This window comes from Engystomops pustulosus, chromosome 1, assembly GCF_040894005.1.
Source record: "Engystomops pustulosus chromosome 1, aEngPut4.maternal, whole genome shotgun sequence".
Taxonomy (NCBI): domain Eukaryota; kingdom Metazoa; phylum Chordata; class Amphibia; order Anura; family Leptodactylidae; genus Engystomops; species Engystomops pustulosus.
Genome location: NC_092411.1, coordinates 98,516,941 through 98,536,771, shown reverse-complemented (window position 1 = coordinate 98,536,771; position 19,831 = coordinate 98,516,941). Strand labels below are relative to the sequence as shown.

Below are 19,831 nucleotides of genomic sequence, written 5' to 3'. Positions count from 1 at the left end.
CCTCCTCGGCTCCCATTGCCCGTGTGTAATATATACAGGCGGAGCCCCGCCCCTCTGCAGCCAGAACTTTCTCCGGCTCCGGCTTCTCAGCTTTTCTAGAAAGCTCCTCCGTTGCCCAGGTTACGGCAGTTGCTCCACTCCTGGGGCGTGGCCAGATGTGCGGCGATCCAGTCAGGGAGACGGAGGCGGGAAGTTTCGGGTCAGTGGGGCCGGCTCTGGAGTTGCTGGAATATTCCGTGTCAGTCAGAAGTATTATACCGCATTTTACACTTTATGTCATGCTATTTATTGCGCGGTGGGATCGACCGGCTCTCCCCGAGCCGGCACAGTAATGTAGAGGAGAGTGCTTACATTACAGGGGGAGAGGTCTGCCCTCAGAGGTACATGGACTGCCTGCTAGGTCACTGCAGAAGTGACTACTCAGGGCAGGTCCTAGGTACTTTGTACATGGCGAATCTGTAAAAATCCACCCCCAGGTATATATATAGATAGATAGATATTTATACAATGCGTTTTGATTTTAGCATAAACAGACACCCACACATTAAAAATATTAGACATGCATTTATGGATTATAGTGCTTGTTGCTATATACCACTGTTAGCTTAGTCATTGCTCCCTCCCCCACCCCCAAAGTAATTTTATATTCACAAATATACTGTACAGACCAAAAGTTTGGTCCTTCTCATTCAAAGAGTTTTCAGTATTTTCATGACGATAAAAATTGTAGGTTCACACTGAATTCATCAAAACTATGAATTAACACATAAAAGGTTCTTCAAAGTAGCCACCTTTTGTTTTGATTACTGCTTTGCACTCTTGAATGCTGTGAATTCTCTTGATGAGCTTCAAGAGGTAGTCACCTGAAATAGTCTTTCAACAGTCTTGAAGGACTTCCCAGAGATGCTTAGCACTTGTTGGTGTAGCACCCCATCACTCTCCTTCTTTGTCAAATAACCCTTACACAGCCTGGAGGTGTGTTTAGGGTCATTGCACTGTTGAAAAATAAATGATGGAATAGTATCACACCTCCATGCTTCATGGTGTGAGCCAAGCATGTAAAGTCCATTGGTTCAACTTTTCTGCGGCGCACAAAGACTTAGTGGTTGGAACCAAAGATCTCAAATTCTGACTCATCAGACCAAAGCACAGATTTCCACTGGTCTAATGTCCATTCCTTGTGTTGTTTAGCCCAAACATATATATACAGTGTGTCAACTGTAATTTAAATTTACAGTGTCTTTAACCCCTTAACGCTCTGCGCCGTAGCTCTACGGCGCAGAGGTATAAGGAGTGTATGAAGAGGGCTCACGGGCTGAGTCCTCTTCATACAAAGGTGGGGGTTTTTGCATTTTGCAGAAAACCCCCACCGCTAATAACTGCAGTATATGGTAGGAGCGATCTGACCATCTAGGGTTAATGTACCCTAGATGGTCTAAGAAATAGTGGGAAAAAAAAGTTAAAAAAAAAAAAAAATTTAATAAAATATTAAAAATTTTTCCCTAGAACTGATATAAAACATAATAAACAGTAAAAATCACAAACATATTAGGTATCGCCGTGTCCCAAAATGCCCGATCTATCAAAATATAAAAACCGGCTACGGCCGGCGGTGACCTCCGAGGCGGGAAATGGCGCCCAAATGTCCGAAATGCGACTTTTACACCTTTTTACATCACATAAAAAATGAAATAAAAAATGATCAAAATGTTGCACAGACCTCAAAATGGTAGCAATGAAAACGTCGCCTCATTTCGCAAAAAATGACACCTCACACATCTCCGTGCACCAAAGTATGAAAAAGTTATTAGCGTCAGAAGATGGCAAAAAATTTTTTTTCTTTTTTGTACACATTCGTTTAATTTTTGAAAATGTATTAAAACACAATAAAACCTATATAAATTTGATATTACCGCGATCGCACCGAAACAAAGAATAAAGCTGAGGTGTTATTTTGAGTGCACAGTCAAAGTCGAAAAATCTGAGCCCACAAGAACATGACGCACATGCGTTTTTTTTGAAATTTTTCCACATTTGGAATTTTTTTAATCTTCACAGTACATGTTAAAATAAATAACATTACGGGAAAGTAAAATTTGTTACGCCCAAAATAAGCCCTCACACAGGTCTGTACACGTAAAAATGAAAAAGTTATGGATTTTTGAAGTTGGAGAGTGAGAAATGAGCGGAAAAACCCTGCGTCCTTAAGGGGTTAAAATTATAATACTGTGCCTGTCATGAATTATTATCATAGCGATTTCAATATATACTTTACCAGAACAAAGCTTAGTACATAAATACAGCATCGGTATGGAGTCCAATATGTAAATACAGTACCGTATATTCCGGCGTATAAGACGACTTATGAAGACAGAAAAATCTTCTGTCTTCTCTTGGGTCGTCTTATACGCCGGTAATCCCGACCGCCCGCCGTGTATTCACGGCGGCGGTCGGGTCCTGGTGCATGGAGAGGGCTCACGGGCTGAGCCCTCTCCATAGCCGGTAAGTCTTTGCTGCATATTGCTATTGCATATTACTAGCACCGAGCGCGGGTGTTTTCACAGTGTGGGCTGCCGGCAAAGCTGCCGGCAGCCTCAAAAAGATAGCAGCGCATGGGCGGAAGACCCGAGGCTATTTCGTTTTAACCCCTTCATTACAATGTGCTGATAGCACATTGTAATGAATGAGGAAAATCCCCATATACAGGCGGTCCCCTACTTAAGGACACCCGACTTACAGACGACCCATAGTTAAAGACGAACCCCACTGCCCACTGTGACCTCTGGTGAAGCTCTCTGGATGCTTTACTATAGTCTCAGACTGCAATAATCAGCTGTAAGGTGTCTGTAATGAAGCTTTATTGATAATCCTTGGTCCAATTACAGCAAAAAATTTTAAAAATCCAATTGTCACTGGGGCAAAATAAAATTTTGTCTGGAACTACAATTATAAAGTATACAGTTTCGACTTACATACAAATTCAACTTAAGAACAAACCACCAGACCCTATCTTGTACGTAACCCGGGGACTGCCTGTACTGCCATACTGTAGTATGGCAGTATATGGTAGGATCGATCAGACAACCTAGGGTTAAAGTACCCTAGGGAGTCTGAAAAATAGTATAAATAAAAATTTAAAAAAGTAAAAAAATAAATAAATAATTAAAAAAACAAAAATTTCAAATCACCCCCCTTTCCCTAGAACTGACATAAATATAAATAAACAGTAAAAATAATAAACACATTAGGTATCGACGCGTCCGAAAATGCCCGATCTATCAAAATATGATAACGGTTTTTCAATGCGTTTAAACCTGTAACGGAAAATAGCACCCAAAGTCGAAAATGGCACTTTTTTGCCATTTTGAAAAATATAAAAAAATCTATAAAAAGTGATCAAAAGGTCGTACAGTCCTAAAATGATATCATTGAAAATATTATCAAATTTTGCAAAAAATGACACCACCCACAGCTCCGTACACCAAAGTATAAAAAAGTTATTAGCGCCAGAAGTTGGCAAAATAAAAAAAAAAAATTTTGTACAGGAGGTTTTCATTTTTGTAAATGTATGAAAACATTATAAAACCTTTATAAATTTGGTATCCCCTTTATCGTACCGACCCAAAGAATAAAGTAGACATGTCATTTGGGGCGCTCAGTGAAAGACGTAATATCCAAGCCCACAAGAAAATGGCGCAAATGCATTTTTTCACCATTTTCATTGCATTTGGAATTTTTTTCCCGCTTCTGAGCACATGGCATGGAATATTTAATAAAATAAAAATTTAAGGTACAGTATGGTAACATTTACAGTAAAATGGACGATGGTAATGTTGTTGTTGTATTCCTTATGTTTATGAGCGACAGTTTTCCGCTATATACCTGCATGTCATAAGAATTTAAATTAAAAAAAGGACCATGTTAAATTCAAATCTGTTTTTTTTTAAATTTTTACCGGTGTTTTGTATGCGTTGGAAAAGGGGTAGTCTTATACGGCGAATATAAGGGGTCATCTTATACACCAGGTCGTCTTATACGCCGGAATATATGGTACATATATACAATATATATGATTTTACATATGTACAGGTAATGCATCTGTATAAATATCAATGACTGACCATACTGATTACACGCTGTATACGGCTAAAGTATCACCAAAGCGGGACGGTAGTAACCAGCTTAAAAACATAACATCCCCCCCCCCTCCAGTATATAGGTACCTAGCACACTGCAGCCCCTCCCCCTAAAATAATATAAAGGTAGCCAGCACACTGCAGCCCTTCCCACCAGTATATAGGTAGTCAATACATTGCACCCCCCAGCATATAGGTAGCCAGCACACTGCAGCCCCTCCCACCAGTATTAAGGTGTCCAGCACACTGCAGCCCCTCCCACCAGTAATAAGATAGCCAGCACACTGCAGCCCATCCCCCCAGTATATAGGTAGCCGGCACACTGCCCCCACCCTAGTATATAGGTAGCCAGTACACTGCCTCACCCCAGTATATAGGTAGCCCATAATGTACCTCATACAGTGGCCCCTTGTCCTTTCCTATTGTGGCCCCCTCCTCTCATACAGTGGCGAACTCCTCTCACACTGTGGTTCCCTGTCCTCTTCTACTGTGGCCCCCTCCTATCAAACTGTTTCACCCTGTCGTCTCCTATTTTTGCTCCCCCTCTAATACAGCGGTGCCCTCCTCTCACACTGTGGCCCCCTCAACTCATACAGTGACCCCTTGTCCCCTGTATAAAACAAATAAAAATCTTGTTACTTACCTTTCCTGGTTACCCTGCAATCCTGCTGCTTCCTCCTCTCCCTAGTTCTCTGACATGACTCAGGGGAGGGGCCAGACAGGCCCTTCTCTGCTGTAGAGCAAAGTGAGATGTGTGGATACAGCAGGAGCTTATCCAGTCCCCTGCTCCTGGTCCCAAAACATCTCTAGTGTGTCAGGACTAGGAGAAGGAGGCAGGACACGCCGGGACATTCTCCCATGGAATTTGAGATGGTAGGGAAATATGCATACGTATTGTAAGTTTGTGTGTGCATGCAGTATAAAAATAAATGAGAGCTTCATGTATTTATTAGGCTACATTCACACGAGCGTATGGGGGACATATATACTTCTATGGGCTCACAGCCCTGTACGGGAGTGGTACGGTGCACCACACGTGCGTACTGCTCCGTAGCCCGTAGAAAGATAGGGCTTGTCCTATCTTTCTACGTAATATGGTGTTGGGCGCTGTATTTTCCTATGGAGAGGGGCGGGGATGAGCTGCGCTCATCCCCTGCTCCTCTCCGCAGCGCCGATATATGCTCGCCATATCACCGTGAAGAACCACTACCCATTGCCGTTGATCATGGAATTTTTCAACTACTTACGTGGAGCCTAGGTCTTTACCAAACTAGACCTGCATGGGGCATATAACCTCATCCGTATCCACAAAGGTGATGACTGGAAGATTGCCTTCAATACTCGTGATGGGCACTTTGAGTACCTAGTCTTGCCGTTTGGATTAACGCACCAGCTGGACATAGACCTACAGATGGATCCCACTAAGTTGTCTGCGGTTCTGCAGCGGCCTCACCCAGTAGGACTTCGTGCTATTAAGAGATTCTTGGGCTTCGCCAATTACTATCCGTAGTTTATACAACACTTCTCCTCCCTTATATCTCCCATTGTGGCGCTGACCAAGAAGAATACCAATTCTAAACTCTGGCCCCCGGCACCTGAAGAAGCTTACTATAAACTGAAGTCTGCCTTTGACTCGGCTCCAGTTCTGTCACAGCCTGATACGGAGAAGCCATTCCAGCTGGAGGTTGACGCCTCCTCGGTAGGACCTGGAGCAGTGCTCACCCAGAAAGGGCCCGAGGGCCGAACTCTCACTTTTGGGTTCTTCTTTAAGACTTTCTCCTCTGCAGGGCGGAATTACTCCACAGGGGATTGAGAGCTACTGGCCATAGAACTTGCCTTAGAATAGTGGTGATGTCTTCTGGTGGGTGCTCACTTTCCAGTCTGCATTCACATAGAACCTCCTCTATCTCCAGACTGCTCAGTGGCTCAATCCGCGACAAGCCCTTTGGTCACTCTTCTTTTCCCGTTTAAATTTTATAATCCACTTCACTGATGTTATTGGGGTAGAACCGACTCCTCAACCGACTCCAGAGGTTGTTGCCTCTCCAGTGGACCTTCTGCAGCTTCCTCCTGGCAAGACCTATGTCCAACCTTCTCTTTGGAAGAGGATATTGACTTGGGGACATGTGGCTGGGCACTCTGGGGTGCAACGCTCTGTCACCCTCATTTTCTGTTTCTATTGGTGGCCAGATCTAGTCAAAGATGTACAGGATTTTGTGGGTTTTTGCACTTCTTGTGCTTGAAATAAGCCATCTCAGAACCTGCTGGTCTTCTGCCATTGCAGACACCCAGCTAACCATGGACTCACGTGGCTATGGACTTTATCACGGACCTTCCTCCTTCCTCTGGCAATACCGTCATCTGGATGGTAACTGACTGGTTTTCCAATGTCACACTTTGTTTCTCTGCCAGGTCTGCAATCTGCTCCACGCCTTGCCACTCTGTTCTTCCTTCACATCTCCCGGCTTCATGGACTTCCTCTGCACATCGTTTCTGACCGAGGGGCTCAGTTTGTCTCCAAGTTCTGGCGATATCTGTGCAGCCAACTTCAAGTGAAATTGGACTTTTCCTCCGCACACCATCCGCAGTCTAATGGCCAAGTGGAAAGAGTTAATCAAACTCTGGGCTGCTATCTCTGCCATTTTGTAGCTGCCCATCAGGACAACTGGTCCACTCTGTTGCCATGGGCTGAATTTTCTTATAACTCCTGGACTCAGGATCTGCTGACTCTGACCCGCTCTTCATTGTTTATGGACAGTACCCACGCTCTCCTCTTCCTCTACTTGTGTCTTCAAACGTTCCTGCCATGGAAGAGTTGGTCCAGGATCTAAAGTCTATCTGGGAGCATACTCGACTAGAAGCCTCTGTGCAAACCAAGATCCGGGCCAACAAGAAACACAGGCCTCCTCCCATCTTTTCTCCAGGTGACAAAGTGTGGCTGTCATCCAAGTATGTCCGACTGAAGATCCCTAGCACGTTGGTCCACATTGTTGGTCCTTTCGAGGTGCTGAGGCGTATCAATTATGTGGCTCCCGGCGGTCCTACTCACCGGTCCCTGTTCCTGCGTGAGATCCAGCGGTCGTGTATATGTGTACCTGTCACCTTGGGCTCACGCGCTGGCTCCCGGAGATTGGTGCTTGCCATTCCCAGAATCCTTGATAAGCTGGCCTCGCCCTGCACACCCTGCCAGATCTTTGGGCCTCATAGTCATTGAGAAAGCTTGTTACCTATGCTGCTATTTCCTGTTGTGACCCCAGTTCCGTTATTGACTCCGATCCCATGCTGTCCTGACCTACCGCTTTGTCACCGACTCTGGTTCTGTGCTACGTGTCTCGACCTCCTGCCTGTCCCCGACCACGATCTTTCCTTATGTCTTTGTCCTACACCTTGGCCGCCACCGCGGACAAAGTCACGCCTGTAGAGCGACCTGGCGATACCAAGCTGCAGCAAGTCCAACCCGCTTTGCGGCAGGCTCTGGTGAAAACAGGGTGCCACTTAGACACCACTTCCAGGTGTCGGCTTATGTCATCGTCCGCTACCCCGAGTTCCTGACAGTATGTAAGTGTCTGCAGTATAAGTGTACTGCACCAACAGAATGAAAACAACACAATATTTAAAGGGTAATTGTAATGTTTTTATTCTACCAAATTATCATACGTGATTCCACCTTTAAAGAGGACCATTCACCCCAAAATAGCCTCCACCAAATGTGCCCCCCTTAACCCTATCCCTAGCCCCTTTCTCCCCAGCAATTTTTTTTTTAAATCTATGATCGGAAATAGAGGTCGGATCCTCATATCTCGGGGGCTGCAGTCGGCATTATTCATAAGTGGGCCAGCCGACATTCCCCTAGCGCGCCCCCTTTCAGCTAGGACCTATAGGAGAAGCCGGCAGCATTGCATGAATTGTGTAATCACTGCCAGCTCTCCAAGATGCGGCCGCGCAACACTAACAGCGACGTGGGGCTTATTCACATGGCCGGCCACGCTGCACTGACAGCGGCTGCGGCCCCGCCGGGCTCATAGTGCCTCCCGAATATATATAACATTCAGCCAATGCTGCCAGCTTCTCCTATAGGTCCTATCTGACAGGGCGTGCTGGGGGAGTGTCGGCCGCCCCCCTAATGAATAATGCCGACTGCAGCCCATGAGATATGAGGATACAACCTCTTATTTTGTGAGAGGTCTGATCTGGTTAAACCACCTTTCCGACCATACATTTTTAAAAACATTCCTGGGGAGAAAGGGGCTAGGGAGCAGGTTATGTGGAGCACATTGGGGGGGGGGGGGCTTTTTTGGGGTGACAGGTCCTCTTTAAAAACAAACAGAACAATACTTACTTTGTGCTGCTTTCCAAAGTTATAGTGTACACTCACCGGCCACTTTATTAGGTACACCATGCTAGTAACGGGTTGGACCCCCTTTTGCCTTCAGAACTGCCTCAATTCTTCGTGGCATTGATTCAACAAGGTGCTGGGAGCATTCCTCAGAGATTTTGGTCCATATTGACATGATGGCATCACACAGTTGCCGCAGATTTGTCGGCTGCACATCCATGATGCAAATCTCCCGTTCCACCACATCCCAAAGATGCTCTATTGGATTGAGATCTGGTGACTGTGGAGGCCATTTGAGTAAAGTGAACTCATTGACGCCAAATTCTGACCCTACCATCCGAATGTCGCAGCAGAAATCGAGACTCATCAGACCAGGCAACGTTTTTCCAATCTTCTACTGTCCAATTTCGATGAGCTTGTGCAAATTGTAGCCTCAGTTTCCTGTTCTTAGCTGAAAGGAGTGGCATCCGGTGTGGTCTTCTGCTGCTGTAGCCCATCTGCCTCAAAGTTCGACGTACTGTGCGTTCAGAGATGCTCTTCTGCCTACCTTGGTTGTAACGGGAGCCGATTTGAGTCCCTGTTGCCTTTCTATCAGCTCGAACCAGTCTGCCCATTCTCCTCTGACCTCTGGCATCAACAAGGCATTTCCGCCCACAGAACTGCCGCTCACTGGATGTTTTTTCTTTTTTTCGGACCATTCTCTGTAAACCCTAGAGATGGTTGTGCGTGAAAATCCCAGTAGATCAGCAGTTTCTGAAATACTCAGACCAGCCCTTCTGGCACCAACAACCATGCCACGTTTAAAGGCACTCAAATCACCTTTCTTCCCCATACTGATGCTCGGTTTGAACTGCAGGAGATTGTCTTGACCATGTCTACATGCCTAAATGCACTGAGTTGCCGCCATGTGATTGGCTGATTAGAAATTAAGTGTTAACGAGCAGTTGGACAGGTGTACCTAATAAAGTGGCCGGTGAGTGTATATCACAAAGGCGCCCTTAAATCAAAGGTCAGTAGGTATGCTTGATGTGTCAGAGGGTGGTTAAATGTAAAAGGAAGTGCAAATGCTTTTTATACTAGAGTCGTGGACTACGCGTTTCAAGGACGTACTGCCCTCTTCATCAGGTCCAAACAGTACACACTAAAAAAATATTTAAAAAACTAAGAAAAAATAAGAGTAAAAACAGTTTTTTCTCAAAGAATATACATAGTAAAATGGTCTGGTAAGTCGAGAACATAGACATATCTGTATAAACGCAAAGTTCTTAAATAATTATTAAAATTCATAGAGTGTTAATTTACAAAATACATTACTGTATTTTTCGGACTACAAGGCACACCGGACTATAAGGCTCACCTTCAATAAATGCCTGCTAAAACGTCTAGGTTCATATATAAGGCGCACCTGATTATAAGGATGAATGACCAGCAGGTGGCAGACCTGTGCACAGTTCAAGGGAGCTGTTCTCTGTAAGTATGGTTCATATATAAGGCCCACTGAGCTATAAGGCGCACCTTTGATTTCTGAGAGAATAAAAGGATATTTTGTGCGCCTTAAAGTCCGAAAAATACGGTACATTCACATAAAAAAATTGAAATATTGTAGAAGCATGAAGTGTGCCATAGGACAACAATCAACAGTGTACAATAAATCTTTATTTAAAGAGGACCTGTCACCTAAAATTTAGGCACTAGGAGCTGCTTACTACTGCGGTGGGGTACAGTGTAATTATACTGCGGTGGGGTACAGTGTAATTATCGGACCGCTCTCAAAGAGGTCCGATGTATTCATGAGGGGGCGGGGTTGGGGAGTGGTTAGGGGCGGTGACTGCCACATGACGCGCGGCAGTCACCGCCGGCCTATGGAGCGAGCGGGGTGGTCCGACGATTACACTGTAACCCACCGCAGTGTTAGATAGGTTTCCGGTAGCGCTATCCTTCTAACACTGCGGCGTTTGTTCAAGCACTAGTAGCTGCTTACTTCAGTAAGCAGCTACTAGTGCAGAAATTTTAGGTGACAGGTCATCTTTTAACCCAATAATCACTCTGACGAAGATGTGGAAGACAAGTTAAAAAAAAACAATTCAAAATGCACAAAAGTACATATAGTAATCAAGTGGTTGGCACAACCATGTAAGGTTCACCAACACCTCCTCCAATAAGAGTTAATAACTAGACAGCCCCTGGTAGTAAGTAAATAAAGTAAAACACATGAAAAAGGGCCCACACTATCTACTACCCAAGTACATTAGATATATAGTAAGTATCCAGCCAAAGTTTTAAAGGCACGTCACTGGGGTACAAAAAAGTGATCTCATACATTAGATGTCAGTTGTGTGGATAGAGGATACATAGGTACAATAGATCATCAGGGCAGTTCAGCGGTTATGGAGGACGTGGAGGACTAATAAAAAAAATTGGTAAAAAAATGTATAAATAAATGGATCGGTGGGTGCAGACATTCATATTGGAATACATAAATAAAAAATACAAATTAGTATATAAGGCAGAAGAGGGCCCTTAAGAGGGTAATGGGCTTACTGGGGGACAATGCAAATCGCTGAGTGCAAGGATATGGACATCTGTACTGAAATGGTAAATGTATGGGAATAAGTATTGGAGGGTTTGAGAGGGGCGATGGAAATGGGACATTGGACATTGTGTAGCTGCGGAGGACGGAGGGGACTTGCACGCCGGTGTGTTACAGCGCTTATTGGAATTGAATAAGAATACACAAGAAAGGGTAGTGTGGACTCCCCAGCTAATCCACCAAAGTAATTTATAAACAGGATTACAGATCGGTGGATAACTTATTTAAAACATAACTTTTAATTAATCTGTTCAATTAAAAAGAAGGTTTACAAAATAACCAATAGATTAAAAAAAGCTTCCAAAGGGGCCAATACATATGTCAGCCGTGGATTGGCTCATCCACCTATGCTTTAATGGGCGCTGGATATTGTAATTTTAACCCCTTAACGCCGTAGCCCTTTTTCGTTTTTGCGTTTTCATTTTTCACTCCCCACATTCAAAATTTTCTGCGTAACAAATGACACTTCAAACTGTTGGTTTTTAATATTCCATGGCATATACTGGGAAGCGGGAAAAAAATTCCAAATGCAATGAAATTGGAAAAAAAAAACGCATTTGTGCTGTATTCTTGTGGGCTTGGATTTTATGGATTTCAGTGTACGCCCCAAATGACATCTCTACTTTATTCTTTGGGTAGGTACGATTACGGGGATTACAAATTTATATAGATTTTATAATTTTTTCATACATTTAAAAAAATTAAAACCTGTACAAAATTTTTGGGGGGATTTTGCCATCTTCTGGCGCTAATAACTTTTTTATACTTTGGTGTATGGAGCTGTGGGTGGTGTAATTTTTTGCAGATTTTGATGACGTTATAATTTTTAGGACTGTGCGACCTTTTGATCACTTTTTATAGAATTTTTTATTTTTTTAAAATGGCAAAAAAGTGCCATTTTCGACATTGGGCGCAATTTTCCGTTACGGGGTTAAAGGCAGTGAAAAGCCATTATCATATTTTGATAGATCGGGCATTTTCGGATTTTTATATTTATATCAGTTCTAGGGAAAGGGGGGTGATTTGAGTTTTTATGGTTTTTTTATAATTTTTTTTAAACATTTTTTTTTATTTTGTATTTTTAATATTTTTCAGACTCCCTAGGCTGCTTTAACCCTAGGTTGTCTGTAAGATCCTATCATATACTGCCATACTACAGTATAGCAGTATATGGGGATTTTACTCCTCATACATTACAATGTGCTGATAGCACATTGTAATGCATGGGTTAACCCGAAGTATCCTCGGGTCTTCGTGAGACCCGAGGCTACCATGGCGACAGATCACCACTCCCCGATGACGTCAAGGGCAGCAACGATCCTCGGAAAGATGGCGGCATCCAAAGCTGTCGGCGGCGATCAGCAGGAAAACACCCCCGATCAGTGCTGGCACCGATCGCGGGTGTTACCGGTAAGCCTTTGCTGCAATATGCAGCAAAGACTTACCGGCTAGGGAGAGGGCTCAGCCTGTGAGCCCCCTCCATGCATCGGGACCCCGCATGTGACGTAATACTACGTCACATGTTGGTAAGGGGTTAAATCTCAATGTATAGTGGGAATCTGTACATACAATCAAGTACCTGTCTTTGTGTGGTACTGATGACTGCCAAATGTGCCTCAGATGTCTTTGTTCTTCAAACATGGAAATAAGATACTGTGAAAACCGTTCAGAAAATCGACAGAGGAATGATCCAGAAAGTAATTTGAGGTAAGTACAGATAGCCAGCGCATGGAAAACTCGTAGAGGCTGGTGTGCGTGAACAGAGCACCTATTAATTACATAGGTGCATAGGTACCTTACTTATCCCTGACAATCAGGAAAGGGGTCCTAAAGAACCCTAAAGCTTCAACACGGGACCGCAGCCCTAATCAGCTGCCACCTCGTCTGGAACCTCACCCTATAACTCGGCCTTCTGACCCTAAGGTACAGGTTCAGGAACAATGTGTTTGTAGTATCTGCATAGGATTGCACACATCAGTCATATAGTAGTATAGGTGTAGAAAAAAGTCCCCTTTGGCAGTCATCGGTACCACACACAGACAGGTGATTGAATGTACAGATTCCCACTATACATTGAGATTTAAAATTACAATAGCCAGCTCCCGTTTAAGCATAGGTGGATGAGCCAGTCCACGGCTGACATATGTATTGCCCCCTTTGGGAGCTTTTTTTAATCTAATGGTTATTTTGTATACCTTCTTTTTAATTGAACAGATTAATTAAAAGTTATGTTTTAAATTAGTTATCCACCGATCTGTACTCTGGTGATTGGAATTGGTGGGTTTTTAAACTACTGGGAAGGCGGCATGTTTTGTTTTTGTTTTTTTTCTAACTCCCTTTTTATCAATTGGTTTAGGCTGTCCGGATGGGTTTCTGGGATTTGTTCAATGGATACGAGTGTAAGATCAAGCAAATCTCTATTATGATGTGATAAGCAGTGTCTGGACACACTGTGAAGAAGAAAGCCGGATTTAATTTTATTTCTATGCATGTTCATGTGTTCCCTTGTGTAGTGCGGCCTATGTACTGTAATGCTCAAGGGCCCTCAAGTAGGTAGACTTCATGGTCGGAGCTGCAGTTAATGAAGTTTCAATAGTAGTATTGAAGGTGAAGGATTTGGATCTATGAAGCAGAATGTCACAGGTTTTACATTTGCCAGAACCACATTTAAATGCTCCTTTGAGTTCTGGGAAGAGACTAGTCTTGGGCTTTGTGGGAGTTTTCTTTGGGTGTTTGGAGGAAGCTACCGTATATTCCGGCGTATAAGACGACCTGGTGTATAAGTCGACCCCCCTACTTTCCTGTTTAAAATATAGAGTTTAAGATATATTCGCCGTATAAGACTACCCCTTTTCCAACGCATACAAAACACCGGTAAAAATTTAAAAAAAAACAGATTTGAATTTAACATGGTCCTTTTTTTAATTTAAATTCTTATGACATGCAGGTATATAGCAGGAAAACTGTCGCTCATAAACATAAGGCATACAACAACAACATTACCATTACAGCACAGCCCCCAGTAGTATACAGCACTGCCCCCAGTAGTAAACAGCACAGCCCCCAGTAGTAAACAGCACAGCCCCCAGTAGTATACAGCACTGCCCCCAGTAGTATACAGCACTGCCCCCAGTAGTATACAGCACAGCCCCCAGTAGTATACAGCACTGCCCCCAGTAGTATACAACACAGCCCCCAGTAGTATACACACTGCCCCCAGTAGTATACAGCACTGCCCCCAGTAGTATACAGCACAGCCCCCAGTAGTATACAGCACAGCCCCCAGTAGTATACAGCAATGCCCCCAGTAGTATACAGCACAGCCCCCAGTAGTATAAAGCACAGCCCAGCCCTGCATTAAAAAAAAAATAAACTTATATACTCACCCTCCGGTGGCCCCGATGTGCTGCGCTGCTCCCCCGATGTCCGCGCCGTCTTCTTTCTTCTGCTGGGCGCTGCCATTGATCTTCCCCGGCAGGCGCCTAGTATGAGGCGCCGCCCCGGGGAAAGACATGGCGGCGCCCAGCAGAAGAAAGAAGACGGCGCGGAAGACTGAAGACGAGCCGCGCAGACATCGGGGCCAGAATCGAGGGTGAGTAGACATCAAGGGTGAGTATGCGCCGCTATCGCTGTGAAAACACCCGTGATCGGTGCTAGCACCGATCGCGGGTGTTACCGATAAGCCTTTTCTGCAATATGCAGCAAAGACTTACCGGCTATGGAGAGGGCTCAGCCCGTGAGCCCTCTCCATGCAGCGCGACCCGACCGCCGCCGTGAATACACGGCGGGCGGTCGGGATTACAGGCGTATAAGACGACCCCAGACTAGACAGAAGATTTTTCTGTCTTCAAAAGTCGTCTTATACGCCGGTATATACGGTAATACATTTTTTAGGGTTGGGGCCCTCCTGAAGCTTAGTTGGAGTTTTTTTTGGTAAGCAATTCGATAAATAAGGGTCTTTTAATAAAATGTTCCAATGTTTGGTTAAGAGCTTTCTGATGGTCAGATGTGTTGGTAATTATTAAACATGTGGTTCTAGTTGTTGGTTCTGGTTCCTTAGGACGGATGCAAATCAAGCACTCTTTTTGAGTTAAGGGATTTGATCTTTTATAGGCATCTTTGCGGAGTTTTAAAGGATAGCCCTTCTGTAATAAATGGTGTTTTAGAAGTTTGGATTGTGATTGGAAGGTTTCTGTTTATGGGCAATTCTTACAGACTCTTGTATTGACTATATGGCACATTAAGTAGCCATTTCTTATAGTGGAAACGGCTATCTTGACATCCACTTTCTTGAAAAAAGTTGAGAGACTTGATTGTTGGTGATTCACAAAAATGAGAAGGCCATGGTATTCTACCTGTATGGGGGAGATATTGACAGTGAGATGATTCCCCCAGGTGTTTCTGTTGATTTTATCTTTAAACTTGTGGGCTTTCATTTCTGTGCCTTCCCAGATGATCAAAAGGTCAACTATGTACTGCTTAAAGAGTTTTAATTTGGGAGTTTATGGGGTCCCCTTGTATTTGGATTTTCACGAAAGCCCCCATGTCTAGTACAAAATTGATCTGTTCAAGTGACAGGGTGTGGTCTGCATTCAGGTTTTTCGCAATTGTTTGGAGACCTAATTTGTGGGAGATGTTGGTGTAGAGTTGAGTATATGTTGTGTGGAATCTTTGAGATAAGTGGGTAAAGTGCATACATATTTTTGGAGAAGGTAGTTGACATATTCAGAGAGATTACAAGTAACTAAATTGACCCAGGAAATAATCGGACGACCAGGTGGTTTCGTTGGCTTTTTGTGAATCTTGGGAAGATAATAGAACAAGGTGGTGTTTGGATTCCTGGGAATGATGTAATTTTTTTTTCTGTTTAATAAGAATGGCTTTGGAGAAAGGTTAGGTGACTAAAGCCTGGAGTAGTTCCAGATGATCAGTTTTAGGGCCGTAATCTAATTGGTAATAATATTGCAGATCAGATAGAATGTTTTTACTTTCCGCTATGCAAAGGATGATCGTGCCCCCCTCCCCTTCTCCGCTGGTTTGATGACTATGGTAGTATTGGTGGAAAGTTCTTCTTTTCCCCCCTAGTAAGATTGTGGGGGTGAGATGATAATTTAGTCCTTCCAAGGGTTCTAAATTCCGTAGAGACTGTTTGAAAAAAAAAGGATTGATAAAGGGGTCTCTAGGGTTTGAAGGTGAAGGGGGGTTTCAGATCAGTTTGTCTGTGACTATTGATACCACCATAGTCATCAAACCAGCAGATAAGGGGAGAAGGGGAGACGGCCATCCTTGACAGAATAAGAAAGCAACAAACAAAGAATCCCCTAGGGCCTTGAAGCACCACCGCCAATCTTCAATCAAGCTGGTGTGGACCATCTGGCTGGTGCAGACACAAAGTTTTGCTATTTTCTTGAACAATATTTCAGATTTATAAACATTTTTCCGACATGGATCCCACATTCCTTCCTCTTTTTGTATCATCCCAAACCTACATCGCCGAATTTTTAGGCGTTCCATCTCCTGTGATCTGCCATGTACATCTCTATACCCATGTACATCTATGGCTATATAAATCTCATGTAAGGTATCTGGTGTTCTTTAAGTTAAAGTTAGAAAAAAGGGGAAAAATTCCATGTAAGTTATCTAGTGTTCTTTTAGTTAAAATAGTAGAAGTAGTTTAAATACCCACCAATTCCAATCACCACTGTAATGGCGTGCAAGTCCCGTCTGTGCTCCACAGCTACACGAGTAAGTACCACTGTCCCTTCTCCATCGCCCCTCTCAAACCCTCCCACCCAATCCCATGATGCCTTGTATTCTCTCTCAAAATAATCTAGCATTAAATCCAATTAGTTTCCCACAAGAAAATACACTGAACAGTGCACATCCGGGATGTATATGGTGACAGCTTGGCAGCTTCTGTCCCATGGAGGAGCAGAGAACATGCAATGAGTGGTATAAATTATAAGTAAAATAATTACATACAGTCTATAGTTTGTGCTGACTCATGGTTAATAGCTTATCTGCACAGTGCACAAAGTGCCGATGACAAGGTGAGGGAAGGGCTGCCGCATGAGGTGCAGAGAGAGACAGAGAAAGTTCTGTGGAATCACAGACTGGGATGGAGGGACTAATAGTGAACAGATGATATCTTGTACCTCACTGTTCTGCAGCAGACATCTATATCCACACATCCAGCTATGCTACATACACAGAGAGCTCTGTCACATGCAGTGGCGTAACTAGGAGAGACAGGGCCCCCTAGCAGGCTACTGCATGGGGCCCCCCTTCCCACTTAAAAAATATACATATTAGTATACTCACACATGCGAGTTACAATCACATATAAATACACTCATGTGCATATACACACACATACAGTGCCATATGCAACATACTCACATACAGTGTATACAGACACCATATACACATCACAGATACTGCATATATAGATAACAGTACATGTTATATACATATTATGCTGGACATGTGCAGTATAATATAGATATAATGGTGCACATCCTCCATTTTTCATTGTGTCAGGTCAGATGACGGGGCCCCATGACACTGCGGGCCCCATAGCGGCTGCTATGGCTGCTTCCGCTGTAGTTACGCCCCTGGTCACATGACCTCCTCCTCTGCGAGCAGGGAGCAGCAGCCCCTCCCCTCCCAGGAGTCTATAGAGTTTTGTTTATACTACAGACTCCAGGTCTTGTCAGCACAGGGAGAGGAAGCAGTAGCACTAAGATAATCGGAAGTGTATAGCAAATAAACTGCTGGATTTAGGTAACAATGATAATAGACAGAGTTGTTTTACATCCTAAGGCTACATTCACACGACCGTATGATTGCTCCAGTCCCATATTTACGGGCCGTATATACGTGACGTTTTTCATCCGTATGCAGCACGTATGTAACCCGTATTTTATACGTCCCCATAGACTTCTAGGGCATACAGAACTGAAATACGGGAGAAAATAGGACATGCTCTATATTTTTATACGGCCAGTATACGGTACGGTACGGAACGGAGTTAACAACGGCAATATAAATGGTCAGACATATTGTCCATTGAAATTAATGTGGCCGTATGTAATCCGTAAAACAACGGTACTGTACGGTACGGATACGGCCGTTTTCATACGTCCGTGTGAATGTAGCCTAACAGCTATTGATTAGTGGGGAAAGAAAACATAAATATAAATAAACAGTAAAAATCATAAACACATTAGGTATCGAAGCGTCCGAAAATGCCTGATCTATCAAAATATGATAACGGTTTTTCAATGCGTTTAACCCAGTAATGGAAAATAGCGCCCAAAGTCGAAAATGGCACTTTTTTGCCATTTTGAAAAATATAAAAAAATCTATAAAAAGTGATCAAAAGGTCGTACAGTCCTAAAAATTATATCATTGAAAATATTATCAAATGTCGCAAAAAATGACACTACCTACAGCTCCGTACACCAAAGTATAAAAAAGTTATTAGCGCCAGAAGATGGCAAAATCAAAAAAATAATTTTTGTTCAGGAGGTTTTAATTTTTGTAAATGTATGAAAACATTATAAAACCTATACAAATTTGGTATCCCCTTAATCGTACCGACCCAAAGAATAAAGTAGACGTGTCATTTGGGGCGCTCAGTGAAAGACGTAATATCCAAGCCCACAAGAAAATGGCGCAAATGCGTTTTTTCACCATTTTCACTGCATTTGGAATTTTTTTCCCGCTTCCGACTACATGGCATGGAATATTTAATACCATCACTATGAAGTGCAATTTGTTATGCAGAAAAGAAGCCGTCACACAGCTCTTTACGTGTAAAAATAAAAAAGTTATAGATTTTTGAAGGTGGGGAGTGAAAAATGGACATGAAAAAACAGGAAAGGGCCCGGTGCTTAACTGGTTAAACAATAACACACAATCACATTTATTACACAAAATAATACATAGGGGGTCATTTATCTTTTTGTTTTGGCTTGTCTTTCCCTCTGCTACTCCATCTGCTACTTAGGTCATCTATCAACCTCACTTTTTCCTTGTGTTAAAAGATCTCTTTTTGTAACATTTGTTACAAAAAAAACTCACATTGAGGTTTTGTGGCACTTTTCACTACAAAAAAGTCTCACAGGACTATTTTCCCCCTCTTAACTAAACTGGCGTAAACATAGAACTACTGCTAGCACAACACTGTGCAAAGCCAGATTCATGACTTGCTGGTATATGTGCATTTATGCATTTTGATACTTTTTGAAAAACAAATCTCAGGCAGAAAGTAGACCATAAGAACATTTATTAAAGAGCCAAAGCCACTATAATTAATCTGATGAGCAGCGTATCTCCAAAAATAGACATAGACCTGCCTAATGATAAATAACCCGCATTTTGTCATTTTATTTGCATTGTGATAGTTATTTTTTACTTAGGCTGTGGACCTTTATTATATTGTTTCGTTCCTGTTGCTGCTGTAGTTTGGATTTGACTTGTTCATCCTTATACTGACATGTGTATATTAACCCCTTACCTACGTGTGACTATTTTACGTCACACGCCGGCTGCAGGGCTGAGCTCTCCTTATACAAGGTGGGTGTATGCTGGATATTGTTAAACCTTTGATTTCCACAGGTAAATCTACTTGTGGTAGTCAAAGGCAGACGGCCACCATCTTGGATGAGATCGTCGCTCCCTGATTTTGCCTGACAGGTTCTCTTTAACAGAAAATAGCACCCAAAAGTCCAAAACACTGCTTTTTGCCATTATGCAACAAATAAA

The 19,831-nt window shown here is 43.2% G+C and overlaps 1 protein-coding gene across 3 annotated transcripts in view; it reads left to right on the top strand.

Annotated features, from left to right (window-relative positions):
* Positions 1-101: 101 nt before the first annotated feature.
* Positions 102-19,831, top strand: part of CCNB1IP1 (cyclin B1 interacting protein 1) — a 34,124-nt gene continuing 14,394 nt past the window's right edge. Inside the window, exon 1 of one of the 3 annotated variants that reach the window (XM_072149650.1) lies at positions 102-199. The gene's annotated coding sequence lies outside the window, so the exon portion shown is untranslated. Of the gene's footprint in view, positions 239-19,831 lie in introns of all 3 variants that reach the window. The other 2 variants (XM_072149668.1, XM_072149659.1) reach the window with 2 other exon arrangements.